Source organism: Macrobrachium nipponense, chromosome 37 (genome assembly GCF_015104395.2).
Source record: "Macrobrachium nipponense isolate FS-2020 chromosome 37, ASM1510439v2, whole genome shotgun sequence".
Classification (NCBI taxonomy): Eukaryota; Metazoa; Arthropoda; class Malacostraca; order Decapoda; family Palaemonidae; genus Macrobrachium; species Macrobrachium nipponense.
This window is the reverse complement of record NC_061097.1, coordinates 31,614,672-31,632,750: the sequence shown is the minus strand read 5'-3', so window position 1 is coordinate 31,632,750 and position 18,079 is coordinate 31,614,672.

Here is an 18,079-nt window from a genome sequence, read left to right as displayed (position 1 = left end):
ACGTTAATAAAGCATAATAAATATCCTTCTGACCACCTGGCCAGAAAAACATTAATAAAGCAAAGGTAAATAGCCTTTGACCCTGTGACCAGAAAACTTGAAATAAAGCATAATAAGAGTAGCCTTCTGACCATGGCCAAGAAAACTTAATAAAGATAATTAAAGTAAGCCTCTGACCATGGCTAGAAAACTTAATAGAGCATAGTAAAATACCCTCTGACCATGGCCAGAAAACTTAATAAAGCAAAGTATATAGACCTCTGACCATGGCCAAAAAACAAAAAACCTTAATAAAGCAAAGCAAATAGCCTTCCTGACATGGCCAGAAAAACCTAATAAAGCATAGTAAATAGCCTCTGACCATGGCCAGAAAACTTAATAAAGCAAAGTAAATAGCCTCTGACCATGGCCAGAAAACTTAATAAAGCATAGTAAATAGCCTCTGACCATGGCTAGCAAAACTTTAATAAAGCAATTAAATAGCCCTCTGACCATGTCTTACAAACTTATAGCATAGTAATAGCCTCTGACCATGGCCAGAAAACTTAATAAAGCATAGTAAATAGTCTCTGACCATGGCCAGAAAACTTAATAAAGCATAATAAATATTCTCTGACCATGGCCAGAAAACTTAATAAAGCATGGTAAATATCCTTTGACCATGGCCAGAAAACTTAATAAAGCAAAGTAAATAGCCTCTGACCGTGGCTAGCAAACTTATAGCATAGTAAATAGCCTCTGACCATAGCCAGAAAACTTAATAAAGCATAGTAAATAGTCTCTGACCATGGCCACAAAACTTAATAAAGCATAGTAAATAGCCTCTGACCATGGCCAGAAAACTTAATAAAGCAAAGTAAATAGCCTATGACCATGGCCAGAAAACTTGATAAGGCAAAGTAAATAGCTTCTGACCATGGGCAGAAAACTTTTAGCATAGTTAATAGCCTCTGACCATGGCCAGAAAACTTATAGCATAGTAAATAGCCTCTGACCTTGGCCAGAAAACCTAATAAAGCAAAGTAAATAGCCTATGCTTTTATTACGTTTTCAGGCCATGGTCAAAGTAAAAAACCTCTGACTATGGCCAGAAAACTTAAGCATAGTAAATAGCCTCTGACCATGGCCAGAAAACTTAAGAAGGCAAAGTAAATAGCCTCTGACCATGGTCAGAAAACTTAATAAAGCAATGTAAATAGCCTCTGATCATGACCAGAAAAATTATAGTATAGGGAATAGCCTCTGACCATGGCCAGAAAACTTAATAAAAGCATAGTAAATATCCTCTGACCATGGCCAGAAAACTTAATAAAATCATAGTAAATAGCCTGTGACCATGGCCATGAAATTTATAGCATAGTATATATCCTCTGACCATGGCCAGAAAACTTAATAAAGCAAAGTAAATAGCCTCTGACCATGGCCAGAAAACTTAAGCATAGTAAATAGCCTCTGACCATGGCAAAAACTTAATAAAGCATAGTAAATAGCCTCTGACCTTGGCCAGAAAACTTAATAAAGCAAAGTAAATAGCCTCTGACCACGGCCAGAAAATTTAATAAAGCAAATTAAATAGCCTCTGACCATGTTCAGAAAACTTAATAAAGCAAATTAAATAGCCTCTGACCATGGCCAGAAAACTTAATAAAGCATAGTAAATAGCCTCTGACCATGGCCAGAAAACTTAATAAAGCATAGTAAATTGCCTCTGACCATGGCCAGAAAACTTAATAAAGCAAAGTAAAGAGCCTCTGAACATGGCCAGAAAACTTAATAAAGCATAGTAGATTGCCTCTGACCATGGCCAGTAAACTTAATAAAGCATGGTAAATAGCCTCTGACCATGGCCAGAAAACTTAATAAAGCATAGTAAATGGCCTCTGACCATGGCCAGATAACTTAATAAAGCATAGTAAATAGCCTCTGACCATGGCCAGAAAACTTAATAAAGCATGGTAAATAGCCTCTGACCATGGCCAGAAAACTTAATAAAGCATAGTAAATTGCCTCTGACCATGGCCAGAAAACTTAATAAAGCAAAGTAAATAGCCTCTGTCCATGGCCAGAAAACTTAATAAAGTATAGTAAATTGCCTCTGACCATGGCCAGAAAACTTAATAAAGCATAGTAAATAGCCTCTGACCATGGCCAGAAACTTAATAAAGCAAAGTAATTAGCTTCTGACCATGGCCAGAAAACTTAATAAAGCATAGTAAATAGCCTCTGACCAGGGCCAGAAAACTTAATAAAGCATAGTAAATATCCTCTGACCATGGCCAGAAAACTTAATAAAGCAAAGTAAATAGCTTCTGACCATGGCCAGAAAACTTAATAAAGCATAGTAAATAGCCTCTGACCATGGCCAGAAAACTTAATAAAGCATAGTAAATAGCCTCTGACCATGGCCAGAAAACTTAATAAAGCAAAGTAAATAGCCTCTGACCATTGCCAGAAAACTTAATAAAGCATAGTAAATAGCCTCTGACCATTGCCAGAAAACTTAATAAAGCAAAGTAAATAGGATCTGACCATGGCCAGAAAACTTAATAAAGCATAGTATATAGCCTCTGACCATGGCCAGAAAACTTAATAAAGCAAGGTAAATAGCCTCTGACCTTGGCCAGAAAACTTAATAAAGCATAGTAAATAGCCTCTGACCATGGCTAGCAAACTTATAGCATAGTAAATAGCCTCTGACCATGGCCAGAAAATTTAATAAAGCATAGTAAATAGCCTCTGGCCATGGTTAGCAAACTTAATAAAGCAAATTAAATAGCCTCTGACCATGTCTACAATCTTATAGCATAGTAATAGCCTCTGACCATGGCAAGAAAACTTAATAAAGCACAGTAAATAGTCTCAGACCATGGTCAGAAAATTTAATAAAGCATAATAAATATCCTCTGACCATGGCCAGAAAACTTAATAAAGCATAGTAAATAGCCTCTGACCATGGCCAGAAAACTTAATAAAGCAAATTAAATAGCCTTTGACCGTGACCAGAAAACTTAATAAAGCATAGTAAGTAGCCTCTGACCATGGCCAGAAAACTTAATAAAGATAATTAAGTAGCCTCTGACCATGGCTAGAAAACTTAATAGAGCATAGTAAATACCCTCTGACCATGGCCAGAAAACTTAATAAAGCAAAGTATATAGCCTCTGACCATGGCCAAAAAACTTAATAAAGCAAAGCAAATAGCCTCTGACATTGGCCAGAAAACCTAATAAAGCATAGTAAATAGCCTCTGACCATGGCCAGAAAACTTAATAAAGCAAAGTAAATAGCCTCTGACCATGGCCAGAAAACTTAATAAAGCATAGTAAATAGCCTCTGACCATGGCTAGCAAACTTAATAAAGCAAATTAAATAGCCTCTGACCATGTCTACAAACTTATAGCATAGTAAATAGCCTCTGACCATGGCCAGAAAACTTAATAAAGCATAGTAAATAGTCTCTGACCATGGCCAGAAAACTTAATAAAGCATAATAAATATTCTCTGACCATGGCCAGAAAACTTAATAAAGCATAGTAAATATCCTCTGACCATGGCCAGAAAACTTAATAAAGCAAAGTAAATAGCCTCTGACCGTGACCAGAAAGCTTAACAGAGCATAGTAAATACCCTCTGACCATGGCCAGAAAAATTAATAAAGCAAAGTATATAGCCTCTGACCATGGCCAAAATACCTAAAGCTTTGTAAATAGCCACTGACCATGGCCAGAAAACTTAATAAAGCAAAGTAAATAGCCTCTGACCATGGCCAGAAAACTTAATAAAGCAAAGTAAATAGCCTCTGACCATGGCAAGAGAACTTAATAAAGCATAGTAAATAGCCTCTGACCATGGCCAGAAAACTTAAAGCATCGTAAATAGCCTCTGACCATGGCCAGAAAACTTAATAAAGCAAAGTAAATAGCCTCTGACCATGGCCAGAAAACTTAATAAAGCAAAGTAAATAGACTCTGACCATGGCTAGCAAACTTATAGCATAGTAAATAGCCTCTGACCATGGCCAGAAAACTCAATAAAGCATAGTAAATAGCGTCTGACCATGGCTAGCAAACTTATAGCATAGTAAATAGCCTCTGAACATGGCCAGTAAACTTAATAAAGCAAAGTAAATAGCCTCTGACCATGGCTAGAAAACTTATAGCATAGTAAATAGCCTCTACCCATGGCCAGAAAACTTAATAATAGCATAGTAAATAACCTATGACCATGCCCAGAAAACTTAATAAAAGCATAGTAAATAGCCTCTGACCATGGCCAGAAAACTTAATAAAAGGATAGTAAATAGCCTCTGACCATGGCCAGAAAACTTAAAGCATAGAAAATAGCCTCTGACCATGGCCAGAAAACTTAATAAAAGCATAGTAAATAGCCTCTGACCATGGCCAGAAAACTTAATAAATCAAAGTAAATAGCCTCTGACCATGGCTACCAAACTTATAGCATAGTAAATAGCCTCTGACCATGGCCAGAAAACTTATAGTATAGTATATAGCCTTTGACCATGTCCAGAAAACTTAATAAAGCAAAGTAAATAGACTCTGATCATGGCTAGCAAACTTATAGCATAGTAAATAGCCTCTGACCATGGCCAGAAAACTTAATAAAGCAAAGTAAATAGCCTCTGACCATGGCTAGCAAACTTATAGCATAGTATATAGCCTCTGACCATGGCCGGAAAACTTAATAAAGCATAGTAAATACTCTGACCAAGGCCAGAAAACTTAATAAATCAAAGTAAATAGCCTTTGACCATGGCCAGAAAACTTAATAAAGCAAAGTAAATACCCTCTGACCAAGGCTACCAAACTTAGATCATAGTAAATAGCCTCTAACCATGGCCAGTAAACTTAATAAAGCAAAGTAAATAGCCTCTGACCATGGCTAGCAAACTTAATAGAGCAAAGTAAATAGCCTCTGACCATGGCCAAAAAACTTAATTAAGCATAGTAAATAGCCTATGACTATGGCCAGAAAACTTAATAAAGCAAAGTAAATAGTCTCTGACCATGGCCAGAAAACTTCATAAAGCATAGTAAATAGCCTCTGACCATGGCCAGAAAACTTAAAGCATCGTAAATAGCCACTGACCATGGCCAGAAAACTTAATAAAGCAAAGTAAATAGCCTCTGACCATGGCCATAAAATTTAATAAAGCATAGTAAGTAGCCTCTGACCATGGCCAGAAAACTTAATAAAGCATAGTAAATAGCCTCTGACCATGGCCAGAAAACTTAATAAAGCAAAGTAAATAGCCTCTGACCATGGCCGGAAAACTTAATAAAGCAAAGTAAATAGCCTCTGACCATATCCAGAAAACTTAATAAAGCAAAGTGAATAGCCTCTGACCATGGCTAGCAAACTTATAGCATAGTAAATAGCCTCTGACCATGGCCAGAAAACTTAATAAAGCAAAGTAAATAGCCTCTGACCATGGCTAGCAAACTTATAGCATAGTAAATAGCCTCTGACCATGGCCAGAAAACTTAATAAAGCATAGTAAATAGCCTCTGACCATGGCCAGAAAACTTAATAAAAGCATAGTAAATAGCATCTGACCATGGCCAGAAAACTTAATAAAAGCATAGTAAATAGCCTCTGACCATGGCCAGAAAACTTAATAAAAGCATAGTAAATAGCCTCTGACCATGGCCAGAAAACTTAATAAAGCAAAGTAAATAGCCTCTGTAAGGCCTAGGGTTTTTTATTAATAATATATTGTCCATGTGTTCCCTATGACCTATGGAATGTGGAGAACAGTGTAGAGACAATGACCTGAGAGTAGCTGATGAATGAGTTTGTGGGGATGGCGTGAGATAAAAATGCTTAGTTCGACAAGTCATTGTACTGAGTTTTTTAACTCTTCTCAAAGTGCCTTTGTGAAACTGGATGCAGCTAGAACCGTGAGGCGCTAACGAAGTGTGTGTTCGTATGTGCGTGTGCGCCTCTTTCTGTTAAAAGTGTGTCATACCCAAGCCTATGGGAGGATTTTGACAGAGGGGCTTCAAGTCACAGGCAAGATGCCGTGGCGTTCGCCGGGGAGTTTTTATTAACTGTGTTTAAGTGTTCCGGCTGCTTGGATGAGTGTTGAAGTGTTTTAGCCGAAGACTGGCTTGTTGTCTGTTTGACATTTTTAAGAATATCTGATCTTTAGATTTTGTTGCTAAACTTATGTGTACTTACCGGGATGTGTTCTGTATCTTTGAAACAGACGATTCTGGAATGCAGGGGGACAAAGAGTTCCCAGATGGGTGTAGACTTTTTTGGTGACTAATGATTACTATCAGACATTGTACTATTCGGGGTTTTTTGAGTTAGTCTGTAAGACTTGATTATCCATTATTTATTCGTTGTTAATAAACGTTAATGTTATGACGCAACTCTCTCATTTTCATTACCTGTTAGAATGGAGAGAAAGAGGTGGAGAGAGAGAGATTCCTTAGAGAGAGAGGTGTCGGTGCTAGAGTTGGCGCGAGAGAGAGAGAGAGAGAGAGAGAGAGAGAGAGAGAGAGAGAGAGAGAGAGAGAGAGAGAGGCTGTGTGTAATGCTGTGTGTGGTTTGCCTTCCGTTTTGTGTCGCACGCTTTCCTAATGAATAATGGGGGGGGGGGGGAATACCTCCATTACAGTGGGGGCAGGCAGTGAAAAAGGTGTTATAAAAGAGTTTTTCTTTATGCCTAGGAACGCCAATGTAGAGATGGGTGGCCAGTTAGAAAATAAAATAAAAGGGGTTGTGGCTTAGCGATAGTTTTCGAACGACAAAGCTTTAAGGGATTGTGGAAAATTGTTAAATTGTTGGATCTCAGTTGCTAAGTGAAAAGGGGTAGAGAAATATCCGTCCGTGGGATGGGGGGATGAGGAAAGAAATTCTATTAGGGTCATCAAATTTGCTCGTACCGAATTCTTCAGGGCGTGAGTCGTGAGAGCAACTCAGTTTGGTTTGTGAGTGAGTGTTGCCAGGTGTCTTTTCGCCGATCGCGTTTGTATTGTGCCGACGAGATTAACACATCTTGCGTGAATTCCGAGTTATTTTTGTTCCCATTATGGAGTGGTGAGTGTTAAAAACTATTGTTTTGAAGGGGGGTTTTGTTTTAAATATTTCAGAGAAATGGGGATGGTTCAAGAGGTCAAAACATTTTTTCTTTGCCCATAGTAGCAGAAGTGACGTGTTTTCTTTATTCACGCCTGTTTATAATAAACGCATTCGTCTTTGTTCAAAACATAGGGGTGTATTAAGATGTATTTATGCATGTGAACTGTGCTTAGATAAGCATACTTGGCTTAGAGACAGAGCGGCCACAATTTTACGGGCTCAGCACTTTATGCTTACCGCACAGAAGAGGCGTGTTGCATTGTGGGTACTACATACCTCGAGGGAGGGCATTGCGAGATGGGTACTAATGTATACCTTGGGAGGGGTCCTCAGACACTGTTTAAGGGGAGATGGGGGTACTACTGGTCTGCCTCGGGGGAGTGTCAATGCTCAGAGGGGGAGAAACCTTTTTTTTTTCTCATTGGGGGTGAACTCCTTCCTTTTTTTTTCTTTGTGTCGGGGTGTTGGGAGATGGGTTTGGCCTTGACATTGGATGCTAAGACATCAGCTGATTGATTAGTTGATGAAGTGAAATGCCCGTAGTAGTTTTTTTTTTTTTTTTTTTTTTTTTAGAAAAGAGATATTTTTTCTCTCTTGGAGGAAGAGAAAAGGAAACAAAAAGATTTTTCTTTTCCGTGAATGAGGGGAAAAGTAGTTAACATGCACGGGATCTGTTGTATGTTTTCTTTGTGCCTTGAAAGACACAAATATAAGGGGGATACACAGATTATTTTTTTTTATTGTGTTGGAGAAATTACTTTGAAGTGCCGAATGGTGTTGCCCGGTGCCATGAATGGTGTATGCTGGAGAAATTGTATGTCATAGGGTTCAGCAATACTAGTGTATGCTATTTGAATTCACCCTTACTTGAGATCTTTGCAAGAGAATTGTTGCTATGGAGTGTTATTATTATTGTTATTATTAATAATTATTATACTTGAGATGTATCACGGGAGGTTTGCTTAAGTATAATTATCATTACGGGAGAATTGTTTTAAGAGAGATTTGAGATATTTCATGGGAGATTATTCTATAATTATTACAGATAACTATTCATGGATAATTATTACAATGAATTAATGGGAGAAGTCTTGTGTTAATTATTTGTTGAGTTTTTGTAACTTTGGAGAATATTTCAGTGATTCACTGGGGATGAGTTTTGCTGAATCTTGATGAATCTGACTGAATCTTGGTGAATTGTGGTGAAACTTGAACTTTTGCTGAATTTTTTGCTAAATTCCTTGGAGAATGGACAAGCATTGACATTGGTGATATTTTTTTTTGTACTGATACTGATGATTTTGATGATAGCAATTTTTTTGGTGATTTTGTGATAATGATATTTCTGATACTGATTTTTTTTATACTAATACGTGGGCGTTTTAATGCTATCAAGGGAGGTAAAATCTTTTTTTTTTTTAATTTTGGGAGGAACTAACAACACATTTTTAGTTTTTTTTCTTTTTTTTTATGAGTTCAGCAGATAATTGCTTGACATCTAGTGAGTTACGGGAGATAGTGAACCAGGCTGTTGATTTTTCTTTTCTCCTTTTTTGGAAGTTAGCCATCGCTGACAAGTTTTTTTTACCATGAGTGAATTTTGAATTTGTTTTTTCTCTCTAGTTGGTGTGAATATTTTTTCAATATCTCAGTTCATGACTTAGAGTCATTGTTCGGGAAAGTGTTTGGGTTTCAGCTATTTGATGCTATAGAGAAATACACGGGAGAATTTTCTTGCATGTTTTGAATGCATACGTAATGAGACTACATTTTTTCTCTGGATATTTGTGTTCCAGAAATTGTGGGTTTTCTTGCACAATACCTTTGTCGTATTTGTGACAACTTTGTGAGAGATAGGAAACTTGGGTAAGTTTTCTAGTGGCCTATGTCGTAGTGCATATGGAGAAGTCTTGGCTAAGAGACTGTGAATTTGGAGTTCTGTTATAATGAGTTGTGACACATGGGTGATTTTTTCTAGAATTTTCTAGGCAGTTTTTATTTGCCGAGTTTTGCCTTTTTTTTTTTTAGCAATTATGCTAAACGGAGAGAGTTTTTATAGTTTTTGACTATAACATTGAGTTATTCTCTGGAGAATTGGAGTTATAATTGAGATATAATTGAAATATATTATTTTGAAGAGATAATTGAGATATATTTGGAGTTATAATTGGAGGTATATATTATTTTGGAGTTATGATTTGAGATATAATATATTGGAGATATATTTTTGGCCATTTTTTATATTTGCCAATGGTGATGAGAGCTATGTTTAGTTTAATTATTTTGCAGCCATCTTTGTTGCAAATGGAGACACATTTTTTTGGAGATTATGGGGCAATATTTGAGTGTGTGAGAGTTAGTTGCCTTGAGTGCACATTTTTTGGAGATATATTTTTTGGAGCCTTGTTTTGTTCCACATGGAGTATTGGGGAAATAGAGGTAAATATTTTGTATTTGCCGAAATAGAGGTGATTATTCTCTATTCCTGGAGTGGAGTTGTTTTTATTAACATGTGGCTATTGGAGAAATAAGAGAGAAATATATGGGGTTGGTTATTAACCAAATGGAGGAAATATTTTTATAACCGGAGTGGTGTTATTATTAATATGGTGAAATATATGGAGTTGGAATTAATCTTTGGCGGGTGACTTTTTTTTTTTTTTTTGTGGTTATGGGAGTTTTTTCGAGTCAAGAGGAGATTTCTGAAGTTCTTTCTCTTTGGTTTCGTGACTATTTAGAGGCGAGTGGCATGATTGCATTAAGAGTCCTATGGAGATGTGTGCATTTTTCATGTTCACAGGTGTGTTATTCTTGGAGGCATATAATGATGAGAGAATAAGTCTTTGAGACAAATCTTTGAACACATTGGTCATATCCTGGAGTTAATTCTGTGAAATGTGTCTGTTAGACGTTTTTTTGAGAATCATGAGTTTCCAAACTTGTGTGTCTGACTAGACAATTTTTATGCTACTGTTTGAGCATGCGTCCGCAGGCGATTTTTCTGCTGACAAGCGATGTGATGAGCTGTGTGCTGACTTTTTTCCTCTGATGATGATAGAGCAGAATTTTAGCAATATCTGGAAATGTTGACAATAGCATTTCACGAAAGCGCATGGGTAAGAGTTTGCTTTCTGGCAAATTCCATAACTTTACATGGAGAATTTCTTGGAAAAACGCGGGTGTTATGCATATTATACATGTATTATGTATTTTGTGATTGGGGGAAATCTACCTGTGATTATCCTTTTTTTTATCTTTATTTTTATTTTTTCTTCCTTTTCCTACGAGAGATGTAATTTGGGGATTGAGTTTTAAATGGCATTCCTTTTTACCGGGAGATGTAAATTTTTTGGGAGTTGTTACTTACGTAAATGGGAGTTTGACATCAAGTAGTTTTGTAAATAATTGTATGAGCAGTAAAGGGGTTTTTGCTGTTAAAAGTTGAAGATTTTTGCTGATTTTGTGGGTTGTTTAGATATCAGAGCTTGAGAGAACATTTTTTGGGTCTGGGTGTGTTACGTGATTCTTTTTTTTTCCTTGGGCTCATTACGATTTTTTCTTTATTTTTTTCTTATGAGAACATTCGAGTTTGAAATATGAGTGCAGAATTCCGTGGAGTTGCTGTGATTTCTGAGTTGTGTGTGTGCTGATGTGTGAGTTTGGAGAATTGAGTTGGAGAACTTGTTCTTTGAGAGTTATGATAATGACTTATGATTTAGTAGTCATATTAAAGGGAGTTAATTGGGAGACGTTCAGTTAGTATTTCTGACTTTTTGAGATCATTGTTTGATAGAAGTAGTATGTCTGGGTTAATTTTCTTGGATTGACCAAAGACTTGACTGACATACTAACACACACCAAAAGTCGTTTCCCGACGCCAGCAAGACGTCCACCAGCCGTGTGCAGAGAGGTTGCTGTTATTTTACCCCAGGGTGATTACAAGAATTTCCATGATGGTGATCAAGAGAGTTCTACAGCGTGTTTTTTGGGGATCTACAGAAGTCGTGAGAAGTCTTCTACAATGAGGGAGGCATTCCGTCTTCCTACAGCTTCCTACAGTCTACTGTCTGTACAGCTAGTTACAGACAAGCGAAGAGGAATATTCAAGAAATGAAGAAAAAATGAGAGAAAAATTCTAGTGTTATTGGGAGATATAAGAGTAACAGACTATTTTATAATGCCAGAGACGTGCAGTTTTTACTTGTATTTTATTTTAAGCCGGCCAGTGTGTTTTGTATTATATAAGCAATTTTGCTAGGCGGGGGCTAGCATTGGGGTGGCCGAGCTATGTAAGGCCTAGGGTTTTTGATTAATAATATATTGTCCATGTGTTCCCTATGACCTATGGAATGTGGAGAACAGTGTAGAGGCAATGACCTGAGAGTAGCTGATGAATGAGTTTGTGGGGATGGCGTGAGATAAAAATGCTTAGTTCGACAAGTCAATGTACTGAGTTTAACAACTCTTCTCAAAGTGCCTTTGTGAAACTGGATGCAGCTAGAACCGTGAGGCGCTAACGAAGTGTGTGTTCGTATGTGCGTGTGAGTCTCTTTCTGTTAAAAGTGTCATACCCAAGCCTATGGGAGGATTTTGACAGAGGGGCTTCAAGTCACAGGCAAGATGCCGTGGCGTTCGCCGGGGAGTTTTTATTAACTGTGTTTAAGTGTTCCGGCTGCTTGGATGAGTGTTGAAGTGTTTTAGCCGAAGACTGGCTTGTTGTCTGTTTTACATTTTTAAGAATATCTGATCTTTAGATTTTGTTGCTTAACTTATGTGTACTTACCGGGATGTGTTCTGTATCTTTGAAACAAACGATTCTGGAATGCAAGGGGACAAAGAATTCCCAGATGGGTGTAGACTTTTTTGGTGACTAATGATTACTATCAGACATTGTACTATTCGGGGTTTTTTGAGTTAGTCTGTAAGACTTGATTATCCATTATTTATTCATTGTTAATAAACGTTAATGTTATGACGCAACTCTCTCATTTTCATTACCTGTTAGAATGGAGAGAGAGAGAGAGAGAGAGAGAGAGAGAGAGAGAGAGAGAGAGAGAGAGAGAGAGAGAGAGAGGCTGTGTGTAATGCTGTGTGTGTTTTGCCTTCTGTTTCGTGTCACATGCTTACCTAATGAATAATGGGGGGGGGGGGGGGGGGGGGGAATCCCCCCATTACACCTCTGACCAAGGACAGAAAACTTATAACATAGTAAATAGCCTCTGACCATGGCCAGAAAACTTAATAAAAGCATAGTAAATAGCCTCTGACCATGGCCAGAAAACTTAATAAAGCATAGTAAATAGCCTCTGACATGGCAGAAACTTAAATAAAGCAAAGTAAATAGCCTCTGACCATGGACAGAAAACTTATAGCATAGTGAATAGCCTCAGGCCATGGCCAGAAAACTTAATAAAAGCATAGTAAATAGCCTCTGACCATGGCCAGAAAACTTAATAAAAGCATAGTAAATAGCCTCTGACCATGGCCAGAAAACTTAATAAAGCAAAGTAAATAGCCTCTGACCATGGACAGAAAACTTATAGCATAGTAAATAGCCTCTGACCATGGCCAGAAAACTTAATAAAAGCATAGTAAATAGCCTCTGACCATGGCCAGAAAACTTAATAAAAGCATAGTAAATAGCTCTGACCAGGCCAGTAGTAAAATAGCCTCTGCCATGGCCAGAAAATTAATAAAAGCTAGAAATAAGCTCTGACCATGGCCAGAAAACTTAATGAAAGCATAGTGATTAGCCTCTGACCATGGCCAGGACACTTAATAAAAGCATAGTAAATAGCCTCTGACCATGGCCAGAAAACTTGATAAAAGCATAGTAAATAGTCTCTGACCATGGCCAGAAAACTTAATAAAAGCATAGTAAATAGCCTCTGACCATGGCCAGAAAACTTAATAAAAGCATAGTAAATAGCCTCTGACCATGGCCAGAAAACCTAATAAAAGCATAGTAAATAGCCTCTGACCATGGCCAGGACACTTAATAAAAGCATAGTTAATAGCCTCTGACCATGGCCAAAAACCTTAATAAAAGCATAGTAAATAGCCTCTGACCATGGCCAGAAAACTTGATAAAAGCATAGTAAATAGCCTCTGACCATGGCCAGAAAACTTAATAAAGCATAGTAAATAGCCTCTGACCATGGCCAGAAAACTTTAGAAGCATAGTAAATAGCCTCTGACCATGGCCAGAAAACTTAATAAAGCAAAGTAAATAGCCTCTGACCATGGCCAGAAAACTTATAGCATAGTAAATAGCCCTGACTATGGCCAGAAAACTTAATAAAAGCAGAGTAAATAGCCTCTGTCCATGGTCAGAAAACTTAATAAAAGCATAGTAAATAGCCTCTGACCGTGGCCAGAAAACTTAATAAAATCATAGTAAATAGCCTTTGACCATGGTCACAAAACTTAATAAAAGCATAGGAAATAGCCTCTGACCATGGCCAGAAAACTATATAAAGTAAAGTAAATAACCTCTGACCATGGCTAGCAAACTTATAGCTTAGTAAATAGCCTCTGACCATGGCCAGAAAACTTAATAAAGCATAGTAAATAGCCTCTGACCATGGCCAGAAAACCTAATAAAGCATAGTAAATAGCCTCTGACCATGGCAAGAAAACTTAATAAAGCAAAGTAAATAGCCTCTGACCATGGCTAGCAAACTTATAGCATAGTAAATAGCTTCTTACCATGGCCAGAAAACTTAAAAAAGCAAAGTAAATAGCATCTGACCATGGCCAGAAAACTTAATAAAGCGAAGTAAATAGCGTCTGACCAAGGCCAGAAAACTTAATAAAGCATAGTGAAAAGCCTCTGACCATGGCCAGAAAACCTAACAAAGCTAAGTAATTAGCCTCTGACCAAGGCCAGAAAACTTAATAAAGCAAAGTAAAGAGCCTCTGAACATGGCCAGAAAACTTAATAAATCAAAGTAAATAGCCTCTGACCATGGCCAGAAAACTTAATAAAGCAAAGTAAATAGCCTCTGACCATGGCCAGAAAACTTATAGCATAGTAAATAGCCTCTGACCTTAGTCAGAAAACTTAATAAAGCATAGTAAATAGCCTGTGACCATGGCACGCAAACTTATAACATAGTAAATAGCCTCTGACCATGGACAAAAAAATTAATAAAAAAAAGTAAATAGCCTCTGACCATGCCCAGAAAACTTATAGCATAGTAAATAGCCTCTGACCATGGCAAGAAAGCTTAGTAAAAGCATAAAACATAGCCTCTGACAATGGCCAGATAGCTGATTTAAACAAATTAAATAGCTTCTGACCATGGCCTGAAAACTTAATAAAGCATAGTAAATTGTCTCTGACCATGGCCTGAAAACTTAATAAAGCATAGTAAATTGTCTCTGACCATGGCCAGAAAATTTAATAAAGCATAGTAAATAGCCTCTGACCATGGCCAGAAAACTTAATAAAGCAAAGTAAATAGCCTCTGACCATGGCTAGGAAACTTATAGCATAGTATATAGCCTCTGACCATGGCTGGAAAACTTAAAGAAGCAAAGTAAATAGCCTCTTACTATGGCTAGTAAACTTATAGCATAGTAAATAGCCTCTGACCATGGCCAGAAAACTTAATAAAGCATAGTAAATAGCCTCTGACCATGGCTGGCAAACTTAATAGAGCAAATTAAATAGCCTCTGACCATATCTGCAAACTTATAGCATAGTAAATAGCCTCTGCCCATGGGCAGAAAACTTAATAAAGCATAGTAAATATCGTCATACCATAGCTAGCAACTTATAGCATAGTAAATAGCCTCTGACCATGGCCAGAAAACTAAAAAAAGCAAAGTAAATAGCCTCTGACCATGGCCAGAAAACTTTAAAAAGCAAAGTAAATAGCCTTTGACCATGTCCAAAAAACTTAATAATGCAAAGTAAATACCATCTGACCATGGCTAGCAAACTTAGAGCATAGTAAATAGCCTCTAACCAGGGCCAGTAAACTTAATACAGCAGAGTAAATAGCCTCTGACCATGACTAGCAAACTTAATAAAGCAAAGTAAATAGCCTCTGACCATGGCCAAAAAACTTAATAAAGTATAGTAAATAGCCTCTGACCATAGCCAGAAAACTTAATAAAGCATAGTCAGTAGCCTCTGACCATGGCCAAAAAATTTAATAAAGCATAGTAAGTAGCCACTGACCATGGCCAGAAAACTTAATAAAGCAAAGTAAATAGCCTCTGACCATGGCCAGAAAACTTAATAAAGCATAGTCAGTAGCCTCTGACCATAGCCATAAAATTTAATAAAGCATAGTAAGTAGCCTCTGACCATGGCCAGAAAACTTAATAAAGCAAAGCTAATAGCCTCAGACCATGGCTAGCAACTTATATCATAGTAAATAGCCTCTGACCATAGCCAAAAAACTTAATAAAGCAAAGTAAATAACCTCTGACAATTGCCAGAAACCTTAATAAAGCAAAGTTAATAGCCTCTGACCAGGGCCAGAAAACTTTATAAAGCATAGTAAATAGCCGCTGACCATGGCCAGAAAACTTAAAGCAAGGTAAATAGCCTCTGACCATGGCCAGAAAACTTATGGCATAGTAAATAGCCTCTGACAATGGCCAGAAAACTTAATAAAGCAAAGTAAATAGTCTCTGACCATGGCCAGAAAACTTAATAAAGCATAGTAAATTGAGTCAGACCATGGCCAGAAAACTTAATAAAGCAAGGTAAATAGCCTCTGACCATGGCCAGAAAACTTAATAAATCAAAGTAAATAGCCTCTGACCATGGCCAGAAAACTTAAAAAAGCAAAGTAAATAGCCTCGGACAATGGCTAGCAAAATTATAGCATAGTAAATAGCCTCTGACCATGGCCAGAAAACTTAATAAAGCAAAGTAAATAGCCTCTGACCATGGCTAGCAAACTTATAGCATAGTAAATAGCCTCTGACCATGGCAAGAAAACTTAATAAAGCATTGAAAATAGCCTCTGACCATGGCCAGAAAGCTTAATAAAGCAAAGTAAATAGCCTATGACCATGGCCAGAAAACTTAATAAGGCAAAGTAAATAGCTTCTGACCATGGGCAGAAAACTTTTAGCATAGTTAATAGCCTCTGTCCATGGCCAGAAAACTTAATAAAGCATAGTAAATAGCCTCTGACCATGGCCAGAAAACTTATAGCATAGTAAATGGCATCTGACCTTGGCCAGAAAACTTAATAAAGCAAAGTAAATAGCCTACGCTTTTATTAAGTTTTAAGGCCATGGTCAAAGTAAATAACCTCTGACTATGGCCAGAAAACTTAATAAGGCAAAGTAAATAGCCTCTGACCATGGCCACAAAACTTATAGCATAGGAAATAGCCTCTGACCAAGGCCAGAAAACTTAATAAAAGCATAGTAAATAGCCTCTGACCATGGCCAGAAAACTTAATAAAAGCATAGTAATTAGCCTCTGACCATGGACAGAAAATTTAATAAAAGCATAGTATATAGCCTTTGACCATTGCCAGAATACTTAATAAAGCATAGTAAATAGCCTCTGACCATGGCCAGAAAACTTAATAAAGCAAAGTAAATAGCCTCTGATGATGGACAGAAAACTTATAGCATAGTAAATAGCCTCTGACCATGGCCAGAAAACTTAATAAAAAGTAAATAGCCTCTGACCATGGCCAGAAAACTTAAGCATAGTAAATGGACTCTGACCATGGCCCAAAAACTTAATAAAGCATAGTAAATAGCCTCTGACAATGGCCAGACAACTTAATAAAGCAAAGTAAATAGCCTCTAACCATGGCCAGAAAATTTAATAAAGCAAAGTAAATAGCCTCTGACCATGGCCAGAAAACTTAATAAAGCATAGTTAATTGCCTCTGACCATGGCCAGATAACTTAAAAGCAAAGTAAAGAGCCTCTGAACATGGCCAGAAAAATTAATAAAGCATAGTAAATAGCCTCTGACCATGGCCAGAAAACTTAATAAAGCAAAGTATATAGCCTCTGACCATGGCCAGAAAACTTAATAAAGCATAGTAAATAGCCTCTGACCATGGCCAGAAAACTTAATAAAGCAAAGTAAATAGCCTCTGACTATGGCCAGAAAACTTGATAAAGCAAAGTAAATAGCCTCTGACCATGGCCAAAAAACTTAATAAAGCATAGTAAATAGCCTCTGACCATGGCCAGAAAATTAATAAAGAAAGTAAATAGCTCTGCCATGGCCATAAAACTTAATAAAGCAAAGTAAATAGCTTCTGAACCATGGCCAGAAACCCCTTTTATAAAGAATAAAAGTAAATGGCCTTCCTGACCATGGCCTAAAATCTTAAACCTAAAGGCCATTAAAGTAAATGCCTTCCTGAACCAATGGCTCCTAGAAAACTTCTCTGACCATGGCCAGAAAACTTAATAAAGCAAAGTGAATACCCTCTGACCATGGCCAGAAAACTTAATAAAGCATAGTAAATAGCCTCTGACTATAGCCAGAAAACTTAATAAAGCATAGTAAATAGCCTCTAACCATGGCAAGAAAACTTAATAAAGCATAGTAAATAGCCTCTGATCATGGCTAGAAAACTTATAGCATAGTAAATAGCATCTGACCATGGCCAGAAAACTTAATAAAGCATAGTAAATAGCCTCTGACCATGGCTAGCAAACTTAATAATGCAAATTAAATAGCCGCTGACCATGTCTACAAACTTATAGCATAGTAAATAGCCTCTGACCATGGCCAGAAAACTTAATAAAGCATAGTAAATAGTCTGACCATGGCCAGAAAACTTAATAAAGCATAATAAATATCCTCTGACCATGGCCAGAAAACTTAATAAAGCATAGTAAATAGCCTATGACAGTGACCAGAAAACTTAATAAAGCATAGTAAGTAGCCTCTGACCATGGCCAGAAACCTTAATAGAGCATAGTAAATACCCTCTGACCATGGCCAGAAAACTTAATAAAGCAAAGTATA